Below are 23,200 nucleotides of genomic sequence, written 5' to 3'. Positions count from 1 at the left end.
TTTAAGGACATCATGTAGCTTTTAGACCTTCTGGGGACCCTCTGAGGAGAAAAAAAAATCTAAAAGGTCCCATTTGGACTACTGTCTGGTGAACTTGACTTGACTTTTTAACATCAGAAAGAGTCTGTAGGACATCTTGTAGCTTTTAGACCTTCTGTGGACCCTTTGAGGAGAAAAAAGTTCTAAAGGTCCTTTATGGACTACTGTCTGGCGGACTTGACTTGACTTTTTAACATCAGAAAGAGTCTGTGGGGACATCATGTAGATTTTAGAACTTCTGGGGACCCTCAGAGCAAAAAAAAAGTTCAAAAGGTCCCATATGGACTACTGTTTGGCAGACCTGACTTGACTTTTTAACATCAGATAGAGTCTATGAGGGCATCATGTAGCTTTTAGACCTTCTGGGCAGCCTCTGAGGAGAAAAAAAGTTCAAAAGGTCCCATATGGACTACTGTCTGGCGGACTTGACTAGACTTTTTAACATCATAAAGAGTCTATGAGGACATCATATAGGTTTTAGACCTTCTGGGGACCCTCTGACCAGAAAAAAAGTTCAAAAGGTCCGTTATGGACTGCTGTCTGGTGGACTTGACTTGACTTTTTTAACATCAGAAAGAGTCAATTAGGACATCATGTAGCTTTTCCTGTAGCTGTTTGGCGGACTTCACTTTTTAACATCAGAATTTGGCAATAAGGACATCATGTAGCTTTTAGACCTTCTGGGGACCCTGTGATCTGATTTTTTAACATGAGAAAGAGTTTTTAAGGACATCATGTAGCTTTTAGACCTTATGGGGACCCTCTGACCAGAAAAAAAGTGCAAAAGTTCCCATATGGACTATTTGTTGGCGGTCTTAACATCATCATGTGACGCATGTATAAATAGTTTTGAAAATTTAATAGAAATAAAGTTTATATTTATGATTGTAAGCATGTGTAACCTACTCATTTCACATGAAAAGAAAGAGACAGAAAAGAGAGAAGCTAGAATCAAATAACGTACAGAAATACTGACTAAATTATCTGGGAAATAGCAATAATTAAAGTCATGTCGGTTTAAGAGTACGATATAGGCTACCTTAAAAAAATGTTGTTAGTTTTATTATAAAAAAAACGGAATGAATTTTAGTTCTTGAATCTTGAATGCATTGCAATGTGGACAAAAGTGCATATTACTTATAAATGTTATTCTTACATTCGAACGCTAGTGCAATTCAACAGCAGGCTGTTGCAATGTAATGAAATGCAATAGTTCTTGAATGCATTTTAAAGCAACAGAGTGCATATTTCTTTGCATATTACTTTTAAATGTTATTCTTCCATGCAAAACGCTTGTGCAATGCAACAGTGCGCTGTTGCAATGGAATGAAACGCATTGGTTCTTGAATGCATTGCGATGCAACGGAGTTCATATTACTTTTAAATGTTATTCTTCCATGCAAAACGCTTGTGCAATGCAACAGTGCGCTTTTGAAACGGAATGAAACGCATTGGTTCTTGAATGCATTGCGATGCAACAGAGTGCATAATACTTTTAAATGTTACTCTTCCATCCAAAACGCTTGTGCAATGCAACAGCAAGCTGTTGCAACGGAATGAAACGGATTGGTTCTTGAAGGCATTGCAATGCAACAGAGTGCATATTACTTTTAAATGTTATTCTTCCATACAAAACGCATGTGCAGTGCAACAGCAGGCTTGTTGCAACGGAATGAAACGCATTGGTTCTTAAAGGCATTGCGATAAAACAGAGTGCATATATCTTTTAAATGTTATTCTTCCATGCAAAACGCTTGTGCAATGCAACAGCAGGCTTGTTGCAACGGAATGAAACGCATTGGTTCTTGAATGCATTGCGATGCAACAGAGTGCATATTGCTTTTAAATTTTATTCTTCCATGCAAAACGCTTGTGCAATGCAACAGCACGCTGTTGCAACGGAATGAAACGCATTGGTTCTTGAATGCATTGCGATGCAACAGAGTGCATATTGCTTTTATATGTTATTCTTCCATGCAAAACGCGTGTGCAATCCAACAGCAGGTTGTTGCAACGGAATGAAACGCATTGGTTCTTGAATGCCTTGCAATGCAACAGAGTGCATATTGCTTTTAAATGTTATTCTTCCATGCAAAACGCTTGTGCAATGCAATAGCGCGCTGTTGCAACGGAATGAAACGCATTGGTTCTTGAATGTATTGCAATGCAACAGAGTGCATATTAATTTTAAATGTTATTCTTCCATCCAAAACGCTTGTGCAATGCAACAGCGCGCAGCTGTAACGTAATGAAACGCATTGGTTCGTGAATGCATTGCAATAACCAGAGTGCATCATACTTTTAAATGTTATTCTTCCATGCAAAACGCTTGTGCAATGCAACAGCGCGCTGTTGCAACGGAATGAAACGCATTGGTTTTTGAATGCATTGCAATGCAACAGAGTGCATATTACTTTTAAATGTTATTCTTCCATGCAAAACGTTTGTGCAACGCAACAGCGGGCATTTGCAACGGAATGAAACGCATTGGTTCTAGAATGTATTGCAATACAACCGAGTGCATATTACTTTTAAATGTTATTCTTCCATGCAAAACGCTTGTTCAATGCAACAGCGCGCTGTTGCAATGGAATGAAAAGCATTGGTTCTAGAATGCATTTAAATGCAACAGAGTGCATATTACTTTTAAATGTTATTTTCCATGCAAAACGCTTGTGCAATGCAACCGTGCGCTGTTGCAATGGAATGAAAAGCATTGGTTCTAGAATGCATTCAATGGCAACAGAGTGCATATTACTTTTAAATGTTATTCTTCCATGCAAAACGCTTGTGCAATGCAACAGCGGGCATTTGTTTCAACGGAATGAAACGCATTGGTTCTTGAATGCATTGCAATGCATCAGAGTGCATATTACTTTTAAAAGTTATTCTTCCATGCAAAACGCTTGTGCAATGCAACAGCGCGCTTTTGCAACGGAATGAAACGCATTGGTTCTTGAATGCATTGCAATGCAACAGATTGCATATTACTTTTAAATGTTATTCTTCCATGCAAAACGCTTGTGCAATGCAACAGCGCGCTGTTGCAACTGAATGAAACGCATTGGTTCTTGAATGCATTGCAATGCAACAGAGTGCATATTTCTTTTAAATGTTATTCTTCCATGCAAAACGCTTGTGCAATGCAAAAGCACGCTGTTGCAACGGAATGAAACGCATTGGTTCTTGAATGCATTTGCAATACAACAAAGTGCATATACTTTTAAATGTTATTCTTCCATACAAAACGCTTTTGCAAATGCAACAGCACGCTGCATTGCACATCTCTTCGTTGAACAAAGGAAATAGTCAGTTATTGCATACACTGGAAAGCGACACTTTTGTGATGTTTTCTCGTGAGTACACAAATTAATAGGCTGTATGCAATGCGAAAAACAATATGCTGTGAGTTGTCTTTTGCTGATGCAATGATTTTCCTTCATACACAAATGATTATGGTTATTTTGTTCATTGCACAAAGGAATAAGACCTTTCATGCAATGGAATGAAAAGACAAAAATGTTATTAAAACAGCAGATTGCTTTGCCCGTTTCTTTAATACACTACGGAATGAGCTTGAATGCATTGCAATGCAATAAAGTGCATGCTTATATGCTTATATATTCGATGCTTTTCGCTCGTATTCTTCGTTAAGCTTGATCGTTTGTGCAATGCAATCTAAGATCGAGATTGCATTGCAGATCTCTTAATGCACTACGGAATGAGTTAGTTCTTGAATGCATTGCAATGCAAAAAAGTGCATATCGCTTATATGTTATTCTATCGCTTTATCATATGTGCAATGCAACAGCAGTTTTTTAAGCGTTAGTTTTTTCATTGCACAAAGGAATAAGTTAGTCCTTTTATGCAATGGAATGAAAAAAAAAACGTTTTTAAAACAGCAGATTGTGTTGCCCATCTCTTTAATGCACATACAAAATGAGTTAGTTCTTGAGTGCATTGCAAAAAAAGTGCATATTGCTTATGTAGAACGCTTTATCTTATGTGCAATGCAGTTTCAACAGCAGATTGCATTGCAATCTCTTCAATGCACTTCGGAATTAGTTAGTTCTTGAATGCTTTGCAATGCAAAAAAAGTGCATATCGCTTATATGTTCTTCTATCGCTTTATCATATGTGCTATGCAAAAGCAGTTTTTAAACGTTAGTTTTTTTCATTGCACAAAGGAATAAGTTAGTCCTTTTATGCAATGGAATGAAACAACAAAAATGTTATTAAAACAACAGATTGCATTGCCCATCTCTTTAATGCACTACAAAATGAGTTAGTTCTTGAATGCATTGCAATTCAACAAAGTGCATATTGCTTATATGTTATTCTAAAGGGTCCTCAAAAGGTTTAAAACTATGTAAACTTATAGACTCAGGTCAATATCTTATATTGAACTTTTTTCCTTTAAAAGGGTCATCAAAGTATAGTTTTTTATCCTTACAGACTCTTTCTGGTGTTAAATCAGCAAACCATTGGTCCCTTGTTGACCTACTGAACATATTTCTGGTCCAAGAGTATGTTCAGTACATCAGAAAGAGCTCAAAAGGTCCCATATGGACTACTGTCTGACGGACTTGACTTGACTTGCCATGCTTAACATCAGAAAGAGTCTGTAAGGACATCATGTAGCTTTTAGACCTTCTTGGGAACCCTCTGACCATAAAAAAAGTTCAAAAGTTCCCTTATGGGCTACTGTCTGGCGGACTTGACTTACTCATTAACATCAGAAAGAGTCTTTAAGGACATCATGTAGCTTTTAGACCTTCTGTGGACCCTCTGAGGAGAAAAACAGTTCTAAAGGTCCCATATGGACTTGTGTCTGGCTGACCTGACGACCTTTTAACATCAGAAAGTGTCTGTGAGGACATCATGCATCTTTTAGACCTTCTGGGGACCCTCTGAGCAGAAAAAAGTTCAAAAGGTCCTATATGGACTACTGTCTGGTGGACTTGACTTGACTTTTTAACATCAGAAAGAGTCTATGAGGACATCATGTAGCTTTTATACCTTCTGGGGACCATCTGAGCAGAATCTTTTTTTCAAAAGCTCCCATTTGGACTACTGTCTTGCAGACTTGACTTTTTAACATCAGAAAGAGTCATTGAGGACATCATGTAGCTTTTAGACCTTTTGGGGACCCTCTGACCAGAAAAAAAGTTCAAAAGGTCCCATATGGACTCTTGTCTCGTGGACCTGACTTCACTTGACTCATTCATGAACACCAGAAAGAGTCTCTAAGGACATCATGTAGCTTTTAGACCTTCTTGGGGACCCTCTGAGCAGAAAAAAGTTCAAAAGCTCCCATATGGACTTGTTTCTGGCTGACTTGACGACTTTTTAACATCAGAAAGAGTCTGTGAGGACATCATGCATCTTTTAGACCATCTTTGGACCCTCTGAGCAGAAAAAAAGTTCAAAAGGTCCCATATGGACTTGTTTCTGGCGGACTTGACTTGTTTTTTTAACATCAGCAAGAGTCTATTAGGACATCATGTATCTTTTAGACGTTCTAGGACCCTCTGAGCAGACAAAAGTTCAAAAGCTCCCATATAGACTACTGTCTGGCGGATTTGAGTTGACTTTTTAACATCATAAAGACTCTATGAGGACATCATGTAGCTTTTAGACCTTCTGGGGACCCTCTGAGCAGAAAAAAGTTCAAAAGATCCCAGATGGACTACTGTCTGGTGGACTTGACTTGACTTTTTAACATCAGAAAGAGTCTATTGGGACATCATGTAGCTTTTAGACCTTCTTGGGACACTCTGAGCAGACAAAAGTTCAAAAGCTCCCATATGGACTACTGTCTGGCGGACTTGACTTGAGTTTTTATCATCTGAAAGAGTCTATGGGGACATCATATAGCTTTTAGACCTTCTGGGGAAACTCAGAGCAAAAAAAAGTTCAAAAGGTCCCATATGGACTACTGTCTGGCAGACCTGACTTGACTTTTTAACATCAGAAAGAGTCAATGAGGACATCATGTAGCTTTTAGACATTTTGGGGACCCTCTGACCAGAAATAAAGTTCAAAAGGTCCCATATGGACTATTGTCTGGTGGACTTGACTTCACTTGACTCATTCATTAACACCAGAAAGAGTCTGTAAGGACATCATGTAGCTTTTAGACCTTCTTGGGGACCCTCTGAGCAGAAAAAAAGTTCAAAAGCTCCCATATGGACTTGTGTCTGGCTGACTTGACGACTTTTTAACATCAGAAAGAGTCTGCGAGGAGATCACGCATCTTTTAGACCTTCTGGGGAACCTCAGAGCAAAAAAAAGTTCAAAAGGTCCCATATGCACCTCTGTGTGGCAAAACTGACTTAACTTTTTAACATCAGAAGGAGTCTTTAAGGACATCATGTAGCTTTTAGACCTTCTGGGGACCCTCTGAGGAGAAAAAAAGTTCAAAAGGTCCTATATGGACTACTGTCTGGTGGACTTGACTTGACTTTTTAACATCAGAAAGAGTCTATGAGGACATCATGTAGCTTTTATACCTTCTGGGGACCATATGAGCAGAATTTTTTTTTCAAAAGCTCCCATTTGGACTACTGTCTTGCAGACTTGACTTTTTAACATCAGAAAGAGTCATTGAGGACATCATGTAGCTTTTAGAACTTTTGGGGACCCTCTGACCAGAAAAAAAGTTCAAAAGGTCCCATATGGACTATTGTCTGGTGGACTTGACTTCACTTGACTCATTCATGAACACCAGAAAGAGTCTGTAAGGACATCATGTGACTTTTAGACCTTCTTGGGGACCTTCTTAGCAGAAAAAAGTTCAAAAGCTCCCATATGGACTTGTTTCTGGCTGACTTGATGACTTTTTAACATCAGAAAGAGTCTGTGAGGACATCATGCATCTTTTAGACCATATTTGGACCCTCTGAGCAGAAAAAAAATTCAAAAGGTCCCATATGGACTAGTTTCTGGCGGACTTGACTTGTTTTTTTAACATCAGCAAGAGTCTATGAGGACATCATGTATCTTTCAGACCTTCTAGGACCCTCTGAGCAGACAAAAGTTCAAAAGCTCCCATATAGACTACTGTCTGGAGGATTTGAGTTGACTTTTTAATATCAGAAAGAGTCTTTGAGGACACCGTGTAGCTTTTAGACCTTCTGTGGACCCTCTGATGAGAAAAAAAGTTCTAAAGGTCCCATATGGACTACTGTCTGGCGGACTTGACTTGACTATTTAACATCATAAAGAGTCTATGAGGACATCATGTAGCTTTTAGACCTTCTGGGGACCCTCTGAGCAGAAAAAAGTTCAAAAGCTCCCAGATGGACTACTGTCTGGTGGACTTGACTTGACTTTTTAACATCAGAAAGAGTCTATGGGGACATCATGTAGCTTTTAGACCTTCTTGGGACAATCTGAGCAGACAAAAGTTCAAAAGCTCCCATATGGACTATTGTCTGGTGGACTTGACTTGAGTTTTTAACATCAGAAAGAGTCTATGGGGACATCATGTAGCTTTTAGACCTTCTGGGGACCATCAGAGCAAAAAAAAAGTTCAAAAGCTCCCATATGGACTACTGTCTGGAAGACCTGACTTGACTTTTTAACATCAGAAAGAACCTTTAAGGACATCATGTAGCTTTTAGACCTTTTGGGGACCCTCTGAGGAGAAAAAAAGTTCAACAGGTCCCATATGGACTACTGTCTGGCAAACTTGACTTGACTTTTTAACATCAGAAAGAGTCTATGAGGACATCATGTAGCTTTTATACCTTCTGGGGACCATCTGAGCAGAAAGAATGTTCAAAAAAATCCCACTTGGACTACTGTCTTGCAGACTTGACTTGACTTTTTAACATCAGAAAGAGTCAATGAGGACATCATGTAGCTTATAGACGTTTTGGGACCCTCTGACCAGAAAAAAAGTTCAAAAGGTCCCATATGGACTATTGTCTGGTGGACTTGACTTCACTTGACTCATTCATTAACACCAGAAAGAGTATGTAAGGACATCATGTAGCTTTTAGACCTTCTAGGGACCCTCTGACCAGACAAAAGTTCAAAAGCTCCCATATGGACTACTGTCTGGCGGACTTGACTTGAATTTTTAACATCCTAAAGAGTCTATGAGGACATCACGTAGCTTTTAGACCTTCTGGGGAACCTCAGAGCAAAAAAAAGTTCAAAAGGTCCAATATGGACCTCTGTCTGGCTGACCTGACTTGACTTTTTAACATCAGAAAGAGTCTTTAAGGACATCATGTAGCTTTTAGACCTTCTGGGGACCCTCTGAGGAGAAAAAAAGTTCAACAGGTCCCATATGGACTACTGTCTGGCAAACTTGACTTGACTTTTTAACATCAGAAAGAGTCTATGAGGACATCATGTAGCTTTTAGATCTTCTGGGCACCCTCTGAGGAGAAAAAAAGTTAAAAAGGTCCCATATGGACTACTGTCTGGCGGACTTGACTTGACTTTTTAACATCAGGAAGAGTCTATGAGGACATCATGTAGCTTATATACCTTCCGGGGACCATCTGAGCAGAAAAAAATGTTCAAAAGCTCCCATTGGGACTACTGTCTTGTGGACTTGAAGACTTTTTAACATCATAATGATTCTATAAGAACATCATGTAGCTTTTAGACCTTCTGGGGACCCTCTGAGGAGATAAAAAGTTCAACAGGTCCCATATGGACTACTGTCTGGCAAACTTGACTTGACTTTTTAACATCAGAAAGAGTCTATGAGGAGATCATGTAGCTTTTAGACCTTTTGGGGACCCTCTGACCAGAAAAAAAGTTCAAAAGGTCCCATATGGACTATTGTCTTGTGGACTTGAAGACTTTTTAACATCATAATGATTCTATAAGAACATCATGTAGCTTTTAGACCTTCTGGGGACCCTCTGAGGAGAAAAAAAGTTCAACAGGTCCCATATGGACTACTGTCTGGCAAACTTGACTTGACTTTTTAACATCAGAAAGAGTCTATGAGGAGATCATGTAGCTTTTATACCTTCTGGGGACCATCTGAGCAGAAATAATGTTCAAAAAATCCCATTTGGACTACTGTCTTGCAGACTTGACTTGACTTTTTAGCATCAGAAAGAGTCTTTGAGGACATCATGTAGCTTTTAGACCTTTTGGGGACCCTCTGACCAGAAAAAAAGTTCAAAAGGTCCCATTAGACTATTGTCTGGTGGACTTGACTTCACTTGACTCATTCACTAACACCAGAAAGAGTATGTAAGGACATCATTTAGCTTTTAGACCTTCTGGAGACCCTCTGAGCAGACAAAAGTTCAAAAGCTCCCATATGGACTTCTGTCTGGCGGACTTGACTTGACTTTTAAAACATCTGAAAGAGTCTATCGGGACATCATGTAGCTTTTAGACCTTCTGGGGAACCTCAGAGCAAAAAAAAGTTCAAAAGGTCCAATATGGACCTCTGTCTGGCAAACATGACTTGACTTTTTAACATCAGAAAGAGTCTATGAGGACATCATGTAGCTTTTAGATCTTCTGGGCACCCTCTGAGGAGAAAAAAAAAGTTAAAAGCGTCCCATATGGACTACTGTCTGGCGGACTTGACTTGACTTTTTAACATCAGATAGAGTCTATGAGGACATCATGTAGCTTTTATACCTTCTGGGGACCATCTGAGCAGAAAAAAATGTTCAAAAGCTCCCATTTGGACTACTGTCTTGCAGACTTCACTTGACTTTTTAACATCAGAAAGAGTCAATGAGGACATCATGTAGCTTTTAGACGTTTAGGGGACCCTCTGACCAGAAAAAAAGTTCAAAAGGTCCCATATGGACTATTGTCTGGTGGACTTGAAGACTTTTTAACATCATAATGATTCTATAAGAACATCATGTAGCTTTTAGACCTTCTGGAGACCCTCTGACCAGAAAAAAAGTTCAGAAGGTCCCATATGGACTACTGTCTGGCGGACTTTACAAGATGGTCCTCACTGCAGAACATAAAATCCACGGGGAGGTGTTGGATGCAGATCCAACTCCTCACATCTTACATATACCTAAACTTACCCATCTCCGCCCCCTGATACCTGAACCCACCCCTAATCCCTAAACCCACCCCTAATCCTAGCCATCTCCACCCCTTGGATCTTGATCCGACTCCTCCCTGTGGATCTTATGTACTGCATTGAGGGGCTACTGGACTTTACTTGACTTTTTAACATCAGAACGAGTGTATAAGAACATCATGGATCTTTTAGACCTCCTGGGGACCATCTGAGCAGAACAAAAGTTTAAAAGGTCCCATATGGACTACTGTCTTGCAGATTTGACTTGACTTTTTAACATAAGAAAGAGTCTATAAGGACATCATGGATATGTTAGACCTTCTGAGGACCCTGTGAGCAGAAAAAACGTTAAAAAGGTCCCATATGGACTGCTGTCTGGCGGACTTGACTTGACTTTTTAACATCATAATGAGTGTATAAGAATATCATGGATCTTTTATCTTCTTTACACTGCAGAACATGAAATCCACGGGGAGGAGTCGGATCCAGATCCAACTCCTCCCACCTTACATATACCTAAACCTACCCATCTCCGCCCCCTAATCCCTGAACCCACCCCTAATCCATAAACCCACCCCTAATCCTACCCATCTCCACCCCTTGGATCTTGACCCGACTCCTCCCCGTGGATCTCATGTATTGCATTGAGGTACTACTGGACTTTACTTGACTTTTTAACATAAGAAAGAGTCTATGAGGACATCATGTAGCTTGTAGACCTTCTGGTGACCCTCCCAAGATAGCACACTTCTATTTGATGTGATATTTACATCTGGAAGACGTATTTTTAAGAGTGTTTGCTCATCTGCAATACGTCTATAGGACGTTTCCTGTCAGATGTCAAATAGACGTTTAGAAGATGTCAGTTTAACATGCATTCTGAATCATTACATCTTGAAGACATCTTCTAAACTTCTATTTTACATCTGACAGGAAACGTCCTATAGACGTATTGCAGATGAGCAAACACTCTTAAAAATATGTCTTCCAGTTGTAAATATCACATCAAATAGAAGTGTGCTATCTGGGTCTGAGCAGAAAAAAAGTTCAAAAGCTCCCATATGGACTACTGTCTGGCGGACTTGACAACTTTTTAACATCATAACAAGTGTATAAGAATATCATGGATCTTTTAGACCTCCAGGGTACCCTCTGAGCAGAAAAAAAGTTTAAAAGGTCCCATATGGACTACTGTCTTGCGGATTTTACGACTTTTTAACATCAGAAAGAGTCTATAAGGACAACATGTAGCTTTTAGACCTCCTGGGGACCCTCTGACAAGAAAAAAAGTTCAAAAGGTCCCATATGGATTACAGTCTTGCGGATTTGACTTGACTTTTTAACATCAGAAAGAGTTTATGAAGACATCATGTAGCTTTTAGACCTGCTGGGGACCCTCTGAGCAGAAAAAAAGTTCAAAAGCTCCCATATGGACTTCTGTCTGGCGGACTTTCCTGGACATTTTAGTAGAATGACCTCTACTGGTTGGTTGCCCTGCACGCTTAATAAACAAACTACAGCTAGTTCCAAACGCAGCCGCTAGAGTTCTTACCAGAACCAGGAAGTACGACCATATTAGCCCGGTTCTGTCAACACTGCATTGTCTCCCTATTAAACATCATATAATTTTTAAAATATTGCTGATTACGTACAAAGCACTAAATGGTTTAGCTCCCCAGTACTTGAGCGAGCTCTTAACGCATTATAGTCCTTCACGTCTATTGCGATCTCAAAGTTCTGGCCAGTTGATAATACCTAGAATATCTAAATCGACTGCTGGTGGTAGATCATTTTCCTATTTAGCACCAAAACTTTGGAACAATCTTCCTAACATTGTCCAGGAAGCAGACACAGTCTGTCAGTTCAAAGCTAGACTAAAAACACATCTCTTTGACCTAGCATTTACATAACACTCTATAGACTTCTATAATTCAATATTAGGCTGCTTAGATTAGGTCAGCCGGAACTGGGAACACTTCCCTTAAATCCTGATGTACTCGTTACATCATAAGAAGAATGGCATCTACGCTAATTTTAGTTTCTTTGTTTATCCCGAGGTTTTCCCGCAGCCTGCCGGATCCAGGCCGTTTCCGGATCTGACGGAATAACCAGGGATAACCAGGGCCAGGGATAAGGCCAGGGATAACCCTTCCAGAACCACTGCCAGGTCCCAGACCGGAACCCTGGACCTGGTTGTCGGTCTCATCCTCCAAGTACCACTGAGAAAACGAATGACCAGCTGGTGCCTCCCCAGAAGCCCATCACTTAATGGCGCGTGGAAAGCCTCAATGGCAGCCACATACACCTTAAGCGTGGAAGGGGAGAGACCCGCAGAGAAACGATCTTGAAGAAACTCCAGAACTGAAGCCACCGGGCAGTTAACTGGGTCTAAATTATGTTCTCTACACCAAGTGACGAAAACATTCCACTTGAGGCCATATAATCTCCTAGTAGACGGAGCCCTAGAGCTAAGTATGGTTTCAACCACCCCGGCTGATAGACCAGCGTTTAGGTACTGAACCCCCTCAGAGGCCAGGCCCACAGTTTCCACAGCTCTGGGTGAGGGTGGAAGATTGTGCCCTCCACCTGAGACAATAGATCCCTCCTCAGAGGAATCTGCCATGGCTGAGCTATCAGGAGCGAAATTATGTCTGAAAACCATACTCGGGTCGGCCACATTGGGGCAACCAGAAGTAGACTGATGCCCTCCTGACGGACCCTCTCCAGGACTGCCGGAAGCAGAGCGATCGGGGGAAATGCGTACAGGCGAAGCCTCGGCCAGGCCTGTACCATGGCATCCAACCCCAGTGGGGCTGGATGTGAGAGGGAGAACCAAAGTGGGCAGTGGGACGTCTCTCGCGACGCGAATAGATCCACTTCCATGGGCCCAAACCTCTCCCATATCAACTTCACCACATCTGGATGAAGTCTCCATTCCCCGGGCCTCACCCCCTGCCTCGACAGGATGTCTGCTCCCTGATTCTGAACCCCCGGAATATACATAGCTCTGATAGACAGTATTTTCCCTTGGGACCAGAGAATAACCTGATGCGCCAGTCTGCACAGAGGGCGTGATCTGAGTCCCCCTTGTCGGTTCAGATAAGCTCCCACTGATGTATTGTCCAATCGTACTAGGACATGATAACCCTTGATGTCTGGAAGGAAGCTCCTCAGAGCCCTGAACACAGCCAACATCTCTAGACAATGTGCCAAAAATTATGATGGTCCTGCAACAGACCCCTGGCAAAGCGGCCGTCCATGACCGCGCCCCAGCCAGTGAGGGAGGCGTCTGTCGAAACGGTTTTCCGGTGACATGACGCTCCTAACACTGGCCTTTGGGACAGGAACCAAGGTTTCTTCCATATTATTAGAGAACGAAGGCATCTGCGCGTTACTCTGATCATACGAAATGGATTCCCCTTGGGGGAAACCCCTTGGCTTTCAGCCACCACTGAAGGGGCCTCATGTGTAGAAGGCCCAAAGGTATAATGTTGGATGCCGCTGCCATGAGGCCCAGCAGTCTTTGGAATTGCTTTACAGTAGTGGCCTGGCCTAGCTTTAACTTGGACACCATCGCCAGAATGGACTCGATACGCGCCGGAGACATGCGTGCCTGCATCGTAGTCGAGTTCCACACAACGCCTAGAAACGTTGTGGACTGGGACGGTTCTAACACACTCTTCTTTGTGTTGAGTCTCAACCCCAATTTTTGAATGTGGCCAAGGACGACATCTCGATGCCGAACTGCAATTTCTCGAGACTGGGCCAGAATGAGCCAGTCGTCGATATAATTCAGTATGCGGATGCCCTGAAGTCTTAGTGGAGCAAGTGCTGCATCCATACATTTGGTGAATGTGCAGGGAGAGAGTGCTAGGCCGAACGGAAGAACCCGATATTGGTAAGCTTCGCCCCCGAAAGCGAACCTCAGGAACCTCCTGTGACATGGAAGGATGGATACGTGAAAATAGGCGTCTTTTAAATCTATCGTGACAAACCAGTCCTCGGATCTGATTTGACTCACGATGACAGGAATAGTGAGCATTTTGAACCTGAGATTCCTCAGAGACAGGTTCAAAACCCTGAGATCTAGAATTGGCCTCAACCCCCCATCCTTCTTTGGAACTATAAAGTACCGGCTGTAAAATCCGGACTCCCTGTCTGAATGAGGAACACGTTCTATGGCCTCCTTTAGCAGCAGAGATTTCACTTCTTGTTCCATCACCTGAGCCTGCTCTGAAACCACTGTAGTCTGCACCACCCCAGAAAATTTGGGGGGGGGGGCGGTGCCCGAACTGCAGTCTGTACCCTGACTTTATTATATGCAGAACCCATGCAGATATGTTGGGAAGATGATACCATGCCTCTACAAAATCTACTAAGGGAACCAGCCTCTCGAGACTGGCCTCTGGTGTTTTTCGGGCACCCTTCTCGACCCCCTGAAGCGGAAGACCGGCAGGCTGTAGTCGATACGGTTTTCGTGACCATAACTGATGCTCGTTTTTTATTTTTCGAGAAAAACGACTCACTGGAATATGATGCAGCCTGAAGCGTCACCGACGGTGGGCAACTCACATCGTTTTCTTGAGGGCTCCGCTGTGAGAACAACCTCGGTTGTTCTACAACGGAGGGGACAGCCCTCAGAGGTCCCACCACTCTGGCTAGGACCTCTTTCCTGAAGCCCTCCTAGCCTGAAGGACATCCCTCAAATCGCCCTTCTGGCTGGGGGGCTTCTGCTGGGAGCGTTTCCTCCGTTGCCAAGCTCCCGGAGGAGGGGCTCTAGAGGAAATGCTCTCCCTTTGCTCTGCCCGGTGTGAGGAGCTGGTTGATGGCTGGGGCTGATGTTCTTGCCCCACCCTACTCGATTTGGACTTCGATTTTCGGGGGAGGAACTGCTGGAACGCCGCAGATTGCTTCTTCGCCTCCTGAAACCTCATGGGTAGTGCTTCACAGTGTACGCAGGCAGCTCCCTCGAGAGCTGCCTGGGCGTGCTGCGCTCCCAAACAGTTCACACACAAAACATGCGTGTCCCCATCCGTAATAAAACGAGGACAGGGGTGCACACACATTCTGAACTGCTGGCTGGCCATAATATATATATATATTAAGGGATAGACAAACAACACCAAATAAGACAGACAGTCGTAACATTGAGCACTTGCTGAAGAGCGAAAAGCTAGTGTGTGTGTGTGCCGGCGTCGCTTTTATGCATCCAGTTATGCCGTCACATGTTACGTCATGACGCAACACCAATCAGGATTGGAATAGTTTCATTCATACTTCAGAGACGCACGCTAAGGGAGCGTCCCCAAAGAGTCGATTCTCAACGCAGTGTTGAGTTCCCTCGAAAGGGAACTATGAAGCACTCCCAAAACATAAGCGCGTCAGCTTCTGTTACTTCAGCAAGCGCTCTGTGTGTGTGAAATCTGTCAATACTGTGTTTTTTGTCTGTCCTTAGTTGATACTAGGCAGGATTTTTCACTTATATATCTCATATATATATATAAAAAAAAACATTTATCATTATGGCGAGCGAGCAACATTTTAGGAAGTGTGTTTTCCCCTGCTAATGGATCTAACAGAGGGGTTTGAGACGGGCTCTGCCTTATCTCAACCTTTACCTGCTAGATCCAGTGCCTCAGTCCAGGGTGTGGAAGCACGCGCTGCGGTTTCTTCCCCCCAGGCTGAGGCACCTGTTCTTCATCTATCCAGTTCTGAGGAGCTGCATGTTGAAAGTGTTGAGACAGTATAGACTGGGGACTCGTCACTTCAGTCTCCCGCTAGTGAGGAGCTTATGAAGGTGCTCACTCGAGCTGTTGAAAAATTAAGTATTGAGTGGCCAGCTGACAGGCAGGAGTCTAAATCAAAAAGTAAATTAGATGAGAGATTTTTGCCTTCCCGTGCAATGCCTCCACGCCGGTGTCTGCCCTTCTTCCCAGACCTCCACACTGAGGTGTCAAAGTCCTGGAAAAAACCTGTTTCCTCCTGTATTTTTAGTGAGCAGATCTCTGTATATTCCAACATAGCTGGGGCTAAATCTTATGGGTATGGGGCGATGCCTAAGGCTGAAGAGACTCTGGCCAGCCATCTCTCAGCCACCAAGCCTTTAAGAAATACGTTGCGCTGGTGGGCAAAGCTTATTCGGCGGCGGGTCAAGCAGCTTCATGCCTTCACACTATGTCGATTTTACAAGCTTATCAGGCTGAGCTGTTAAAAGATGTGAGCGAAGGGGAAGAGATAAGTGCTGACGTTATTCGTGAGCTTCGTCAGGCAGCAGATTTGTCTCTCCGTGCCACCAAGGAGACGGCCAAGTCAGTGAGCCGTTCTATGGCATCCCTGGTGGCCACGGAGTTGAATCTTTCTAATATGAAGGAGAAAGAGAAAACTTTCCTTCTGGACGCCCCGCTTTCATCTGCTGGCCTCTTCGGTGACTCTGTAAATTCTGTCATCTGCTGGGCGGGGCAGCCCCGGCCGTCGACTAGCTCCTCCCACCGAACACAACAGAAACAGAGTGTCCCGTCTCGTGTACCTCCTAAGCAAAACTGGGACGAGATGCGGCGCTCTCAGACGAGGTCTTCGAGGGGTAGGGCTGATCTGAGGACAGTCATTATCGCCAAGAAGGCTTTGTCCAAGAAGTCCTGATGTCGCTGGTGTCAGGATGCTGAGGGTAGTCCCCACCGCGAGAGAAAGGAGTTCACCTCACTACACGGTGCCCATTCTCTCTAGGTGCCCTCAGGGGTCCGTTCTGCCAACCCCGCCTTCCTGCCGGGGCGTAGACGGTCCCAGCGAGTGCTTCCCCAAGGGGCGCTCGCTCCCTCTGAGGAGGGGTCCAGAGTTGTCAGACCAGTTGTTCCCTGCCGGTGCATCGTTACAGGGCACTGTGTCTGCAGTTCCAAATGTTCCAGAGGCCAGCCTCGAGAGGCTGGTACCCTTAGTAGATTTTTTGGCAGAGTGGAAAAGCCTTCCAAATGTATCTTATTGGGTCCTGCAGACTATCAAAAAAGGTTACGCTATTCAGTTCAGGTCTCGTCCGCCTCGATTCAGGGGGGTCCTGCCTACAGTGGTGGGCCCCGAGCAGGCTCTGGTTATGGAACAGGAGGTAAAAACTCTTCTGCTGAAGGAGGCTATAGAACGAGTTCTTCCTCCCAGCAGGGAGTCAGGTTATTACAGCCGGTACTTCATTGTTCCGAAAAAGGATGGGGGTTACGTCCCATTTTAGATCTGCGCCTGTTAAATCGTACAGTAGGGAAGCTCAGGTTCAAGATGCTTACTCTCAAACAGATCGTTTCACAAATCAGATCCGAGGACTGGTTTGTCACGATAGAGCTAAAGGACGCTTACTTCCATGTGTCTATCCTTCCACAATACAGGAAGTTCCTGAGGTTCACTTTCGGGGGCGAAGCGTACCAGTATCGGGTTCTTCCGTTCGGCCTAGCTCTTTCTCCCCAAACGTTCACTAAATGTATGGATGCTGCTCTGGCTCCTCTGCGACTCCAGGGCATCCGCATTTTGAATTATATCGACGATTGGTTGATTCTAGCTCAATCGGAGCATCAGGCGGCTCAGCATCGAGATGTCATTCTGAGTATGATCAAAGGTTTTTTGAACAGTTTTGATTTCTTTTGCCATATTGGTTTCTGTCAGGAATAATAAGTCTGAGGATTCAATTGCAAGTAAAGAGGTAAGTTTATTAATGAAAGGTGGTAGAGATGATGGTCTGCAGGAAGTCACTTGGTAGCACAGGGACGCTGTGGGAATGCCAGTCTCAACGGAGAATGAAGGTAGTGCGAAATATGGTCCGTGAAAGTCCGGGTTGTAGTGGAGACAGGAGAACCGGAAGATTAGACGATCAGCAGTGCGGGAACAAGCGAACAACACACGGAAACTGGAGACAGTCAGGAAACACAGGATCATGAGACAAGCGGGAACACAGGAAACATCCAACAACGATCTAAAAAAGACAAGGTGAAAACAGAGGGACTAAATAGGGTGCGATGATCAGCAGCAGCTGGCGTGCTATTCAGAAGGGGCTGGTGACAGATCAGCGGCAGTGATCAGCGCCCCCGCCCACACGCACATACACACACACACACGACACAAGAAAGGAGACAGCAAATTCATAAACCGTGACAGTACCCCTCCCTCTAGGAACTACTTACCCGTTGATTGTAATCAATCAGGCAGTGATCCAGCATGTCCCTAGCAGGAACCCAACTTCTCTCCTCCGGACCGTAACCCTCCCATTCCACCAGATACTGAAATCTGCGTCCCCTCCGTCTTGAGTCCAGAATACGATTGACCTAATAGATGGGTTCCCCGTCTACGAGTCGCGACGGTGGGGGAACCGGGGCCGACGGATTAAGGTGAGAATGAAATACAGGTTTCAATTTGGACACATGAAAGGCGGGATGAATTCTCCTGTATTAAGGATCTTGGTGATAGGGGATGGGCCGATGAATTTAGGAGCAAGTTTATTTCGACACGGAGCGGAGCGGAATGTTCTTGGTTGGAAGCCACACTTTTTGACCCACAACGTATATGGGAGGCTTTGACCGATGGAGATCGGCCTAAGCCTTGGTGCGCGCCCCCACCTGGAGCAGAGTCTCAAGGGCTCTGGTCCACGTACGGTGGAAACTCTGGACGAAGGCGTGAGCGGAGGGAAGTGCGACTTCGGATTCCAGACTTGGAAAAATGGTGGCTGGTACCCTAGACTACACTCAAACGGAGAAAGGCCCGTGGATGACACTGGTAATGAGTTGTGCTTAACGAGTTCTACTCAACCATAGAAAGTTGTTGGCTCCAGGATGAAGGATTCTTGGACACCAAACATTGTAACACTCTCTGCAAATCTTGGTTGGCTCGCTCGGTTTGACCATTGCTCTGGGGATGATAACCAGAAGACTGTAGATCCTAGTAATCTACAAAACTCCTGCCAGAATTTGGACACAAATTGGGGCCCCCTGTCGGTCCACTAGAATCAGCTGTCACTCAAGGTTTCTCGCTCTCGGCGGGCTCTCTTCCACTTTTTACTCATCCCGATGTTCACAGCTTTCTCCAATCACCCACAGGTCTCCATTGGTCTCTGGTCTTAAAGGGTTGTAAGGCCAGATACCAACGGGTGATCCGCGCGTTGGTATCCTTCATGTGATGGAGCCATTGGAGGGGCACGTGGTCCGAACAGAGGGTGAATTCCCGCCCCAGGAGATAATATCGGAGGGTGAGGAAGGCCCACCCGATGGCTAAACATTCCTTCTCAATGGTGCTGTACTTAGTCTCTCTCTTCGAGAGCTTGCGACTAATGTACAGCACCGGCCGTTCCTCTCCCTCCATCTCCTGGGACAGGACCGCTCCTAGCCCTCTGTCCGACGCGTCAGTCTGTAACAAGAAAGGGAGAGAAAAATCAGGAGCTTGTAAGAGCGGCCCACCACATAGAGCAGCCTTTACCTGAGTGAAAGCCTGTTGACACTGCTCCGTCCACTGAACCGGATCTGGTGACTCCTTTTTAGTGAGATCAGTCAGCGGGCTGGTGAGGTCCGAATAATTAGGCACAAACCTTCTATAATATCCCGCCAGCCCCAGGAACTGACTCACCTCCTTTTTGGTCTTGGGTCTCGGGGACGTTGCAACGGCTGCTGTCTTATCAATTTGGGGACGCACTTGCCCGTGACCCAAGTGGAATCCCACATACCTGACCCCTACACGCCCAACCGCACACTTCTTTGGGTTGGCCGTCAGCCCAGCCAGTCTCAGCGCTCTCAGGACAGTGCACACATGCTCCATATGTCGCTGCCAGTCATTACTATAAATGACTATATCATCTAGATAGGCAGCGGCATATGCAGCATGCGGCCGGAGTATTCTGTCCATGAGACGCTGGAACTTGGCTGGAGCCACGAACAACCCAAACGGAAGCGAAACGAATTGGTGTAATCCGAACGGAGTCGTAAAGGCTGTTTTTTTCTTTAGATAGAGGCGATAAGGGGATCTGCCAATACCCTTTAGTTAAGTCCAGTGTCGAATAGAAGCGAGCAATGCCGAGCCGATCAAGCAGTTCGTCAATCCGGGGCATTGGATACGCGTCGAATTTCAACAAAGCATTAACCTTGCGGTAATCCACACAGAAACGAACCAAGCCATCCGTATTAGGTACTAAGACTATCGGGCTCACCCAATTACTGTGGGATTCTTCTATTACCCCCATCTCAAGCATCGTCTCTAATTCAGACTGAACTACTTTTTTCTTCTGTTCGGGTAATCTATAAGGCCGGATCGGTCGCAATATGGTGCTGAATGAGGTTTGTTCGACCGGGTAGGGGCGAGAACACGTCGGCAAATTCTGCCTGCAACCTGGCTACGTCAGTAATCTGGGATGGCGAAAGATGATCTCCACCCGGAGCCAGTGCGAGGGATGAAAATTTGATATTTGCTTCTGGTCCGAGATCCTCTTCCGCACTAATCACCGTCGCCAGCATTACTGGCTCCGCCTCACTCCATTTTTTTAGGAGGTTGAGGTGGTAAATTTTACGTGCCCCGTTCCTATCTGTTCGAAGTACCTCATAATTGAGATCCCCGACTCGCTGTGTGACCTCAAAGGGCTCTTGCCACTTCGTGAGTAATTTAGAACTCGAAGTAGGAAGCAATACAAGGACTTCATCTCCCGGTGAAAATTCTCATAGTTTTGTTCCCCTATTGTATAACTGGGTCTGTCTGTCCTGAGCCTGTAACAAATTCTGCACTGAGAGCCGCCCCAAAGTGTGGAGTTTTTTTCTCAGGTGCAGGACATACTGAATTTCATTTCGACTCTCCGAAGGACCCTCCTCCTAAGTCTCCTCTAGAACGTCTAGGACCCCGAGAGGCTGACGTCCATAAAGGAGCTCGAAGGGGGAAAACCCCGTGGAGGCTTGCGGGACCACGAGAAACAGCAAAAAATAGGGGTTCTAACCATTTATCCCAATTTTTGGTGTCTTTGTGAACGAAATTACGAATCATAGTCTTTAATGTGCGATTAAATCGTTCCACCAAGCCGCCCGGTTGTGGGTGATAGACGCTGGTGTGAATCGATTTAATGCCAAATAACTCATAAAGTTTGCTTAAAGTACGTGACATGAACGCGGTGCCTTGATCAGTGAGGATCTCTTTCGGGATCCCCACTCGGGAGATTAAACGAAACAGGGAATCCGCTACACTCTTAGCGGAGATGCTGTAGAGCGCCACTGCCTCGGGATATCGCGTTGCATAGTCCACTATCACTAATGCAAAGCGATGTCCCCGTGCTGACCATTCTAATGGCCCAATGAGCTCCATTGCAATTCGTTGGAAGGGGATCTGCATCAGAGGAAGAGGGCGCATTGGCGCTTTTGCCAATGCCTCAGGTTGAATCAGGCTTTGGTGGATTGAGGTTTGCTTACATCCTGAATCCACCAGAGCCTGATAGGTACCCCCCTTTATACTCACAGGTATTTGGTACCGGCCAGCCTGATCGTGGGAAGCCTGCGGGACATCTGGGACCCGGATCATTGTCGCCACCTCCATCATCGGACACCTGTCTATGAAATGGTCCGGGTACCTGCAACGCCAGCGGGCCGGCCCAGGCCTCCCTGCCGCCCTAGTAGGAAGTGTGGTAAGTGACTGGCGTGGGGAGAGCGGAGGAAGGAGAGAAGTGTCCGCCCCAGCGGCGGTGAACCCCATGCCCCTGGGCTGGGGTCTCGGGTCCCCGGATAGATCCAGCACTGGACGAGGACGGGTCCTAGAACAGGTCGAGGGGAAGAGGTAGAGGTAGGAGAGGGGGAACAAGAAGAAAAAAAGGAGAGAGAGATGGTTGGTAGGCTTTCGCCGACCCTGGAGCACGCCACCAGCTGGTCCTCCGCCAACTGAATGGCCAAATCCAGCGACGTCGGTCGGTGACACTGGACCCACTCCGCTGTCTTTCGGGGCAAACGGGTGATGAATTGTTCCAGTACCACGCAGTCGATGATCTCCCCGACGTCACATCCCTCAACCAGCAGCCACTTGCGGCAGGAGTCCCGGAGCTGTTGAGCCAATACAAGCTCTTTTGAGGTTGTTGAAAACCAGGAGGTTCTGGACTGGTAGTTGTTGGGGCGCCGCTTGCGCCTCCCCGGACAGCAGTGGGATGAGGCGCACCAGCCATCGCTCTCTTAGCCACCCACCTGCCTCCGCTGACTTTTCCAATAAGTCCAGGAATACCTCTGGATCGTCCTGCGGACCCATTTTATTCAGTGGCAGGTGGGGGAGCTTGACCGGTGGCGGCGCTGTTTCCGTCCGAACCTCCCGGTCCATCCAGCTTCGGAACCTCTCGCGATCCCTCTTGTTGGCCCTATACCAGTAACTGGAACCGACGCTCCAGATCGGTCCTCATTTCTATCAGGGCCCGGTGTTGATCTTGGTAGAGGACCGCGAGGGATGAAACCACGTCCGCAAGCGGCGATTGTGGCGGCGACTGCATGCTGTCAGCGGCTTCCGTCTTCCTTCCCGGGTTTCGGCACCAGTGTAACCAGATTCAAGTTTCAGGGAAGGAAGAGGACAGGGTCGGCTTGTGGAGACTGTGGGTGTTTATTGAAAATCAAAAAGAAATACTCCAAAACAAAGGCGCGCACCTCGCGCTGCGTAATCAAACTCAGTCCATTAGAATCAGCTGTTACTCAAGGTTTCTCGCTCTCTGCGTTCTCTCTTCCACTTTTTACTCGTCCCGCTGTTCACAGCTTTCTCCGATCACCCACAAGTCTCCACTGGTCTCTCTCCTTTTGCACCTCGTTTCCTCGAGGCTTTTATCGGTCTCCCCACGCCAATTACTGAAATAAGACGAGAGTTCAAGATGGCGCCGAGTATGGCTGCTGCGTTGCGAGCTCCGTCACAACATGGTAGTTTTTTGTTTGTTCTGTTTACAGTTCTTTTGTTTTTTGTCTCGGATGTTGTCTGTCTTATTCAGTACGACATACAAACACTTTTGGACATTGGTTCCGCAATCGAACACCGAAAACCGGACTTTCATTTCTTCAGTGATGCCCCGCTGTTTACAAACACGGCAGCGGAGCCCTTTGTCTGGGCAGCTTGGCCGCGGAAACGCAGCCGGAGAAGGGGAAGAAGAGCCGGCGTTCTCGTCAGAGTAAGACGGCG

The sequence above is a fragment of the Siphateles boraxobius genome, unplaced genomic scaffold (genome assembly GCF_051911475.1).
Source record: "Siphateles boraxobius isolate OS27281-9 unplaced genomic scaffold, OSU_SipBor_1 2, whole genome shotgun sequence".
In the NCBI taxonomy this organism is placed as follows: Eukaryota; Metazoa; Chordata; class Actinopteri; order Cypriniformes; family Leuciscidae; genus Siphateles; species Siphateles boraxobius.
Note: the sequence above shows the minus strand (reverse complement) of the source record.